A 1,621-nucleotide genomic window follows, 5' to 3' on the forward strand; every position below is an offset into this window, starting at 1 on the left:
TTGAGCAATAACCTTTAGCAAAGGTTCAGTGATAGCTGGGACTCACTGGGTCCCACTCTCACCTCTGAGTCCCACTCCAGTGACTTCAGCACAAATATCCAGGCCGACACTCCAGGGCAGTGCTGAGGGAGCGCTGCACTGTCGGAGGGGCAGTGCTGAGGGAGCGCTGCACTGTCGGAGGGGCAGTACTGAGGGAGCGCTGCACTGTCGGAGGGGCAATACTGAGGGAGCGCTGCACTGTCGGAGGGGCAATACTGAGGGAGCGCTGCACTGTCGGAGGAGCAATACTGAGGGAGTGCTGCACTGTCGGAGGGGCAGTACTGAGGGAGCGCTGCACTATCGGAGGGGCAGTACTGAGGGAATGCTGCACTTTCGGAGGGGCAGTACTGAGGGAGTGCTACACTGTCGGAGGGGCAGTACTGAGTGAGCGCCGTACTGTCGGAGGGTCAGTACTGAGGGAGTGCCGCACTGTCGGAGCGCCGCATTGTCGGAAGGGCAGTACTGAGGGAGAGCCGCACTGTCGGATGGGCAGTACTGAGGGAGTGCTGCACTGTCAGAGGGGGCAGTACTGAGGGAGCGCCGCACTGTCGGAGGGGCAGTACTGAGGGAGTGCTGCACTGTCGGAGGGGCAGTACTGAGGGAGTGCTGCACTGTGGGAGGGGCAGTACTGAGGGAGTGCTGCACTGTGGGAGGGGCAGTACTGAGGGAGCCCCGCACTGTGGGAGGGGCAGTACTGAGGGAGCCCCGCACTGTGGGAGGGGCAGTACTGAGGGAGCCCCGCACTGTGGGAGGGGCAGTACTGAGTGAGTGCAGCACTGTCGGAGGGGCAGTACTGAGGGAGCCCCGCACTGTCGGAGGGGCAGTACTGAGGGAGCCCCGCACTGTCGGAGGGGCAGTACTGAGGGAGCCCCGCACTGTGGGAGGGGCAGTACTGAGGGAGCCCCGCACTGTCGGAGGGGCAGTACTGAGGGAGCACCGCACTGTCGGAGGGGCAGTACTGAGGGAGCCCCGCACTGTGGGAGGGGCAGTACTGAGGGAGCCCCGCACTGTCGGAGGGGCAGTACTGAGGGAGCCCCGCACTGTCGGAGGGGCAGTACTGAGGGAGCCCCGCACTGTCGGAGGGGCAGTACTGAGGGAGCCCCGCACTGTCGGAGGGGCAGTACTGAGGGAGCCCCGCACTGTGGGAGGGGCAGTACTGAGGGAGCGCCGCACTGTGGGAGGGGCAGTACTGAGGGAGCCCCGCACTGTCAGAGGGGCAGTACTGAGGGAGCCCCGCACTGTCGGAGGGGCAGTACTGAGGGAGCCCCGCACTGTCGGAGGGGCAGTACTGAGGGAGCCCCGCACTGTCGGAGGGGCAGTACTGAGGGAGCCCCGCACTGTCGGAGGGGCAGTACTGAGGGAGCCCCGCACTGTCGGCTCCCTCGGACGGCTGTAGAAGATCCCACGGCCACTAGTTCGAGGAGGAGTAGAACCGAGTAACCCCTGGGCTCCTGGGACCAATCTATATCCCTCACTCGAGAGAAACCGGATGAACTAGGGTCACCGTCACATTGCTGTGTGTGTGGGAGCTTGCTGTGCGCAAATCGAGCTGCCGCGTTTCCCACAATACAGCAGTGACCAC

The 1,621-nt window shown here is 64.3% G+C and overlaps 1 protein-coding gene across 1 annotated transcript in view; it reads right to left on the bottom strand.

The window, feature by feature from the left end:
* Positions 1-1,621, bottom strand: part of LOC139248124 (integrin alpha-1-like) — a 23,577-nt gene that overhangs the window by 15,016 nt on the left and 6,940 nt on the right. The window lies entirely within an intron of this gene.

The sequence above is a fragment of the Pristiophorus japonicus genome, unplaced genomic scaffold (assembly GCF_044704955.1).
Source record: "Pristiophorus japonicus isolate sPriJap1 unplaced genomic scaffold, sPriJap1.hap1 HAP1_SCAFFOLD_29, whole genome shotgun sequence".
NCBI classification, from domain to species: Eukaryota; Metazoa; Chordata; class Chondrichthyes; family Pristiophoridae; genus Pristiophorus; species Pristiophorus japonicus.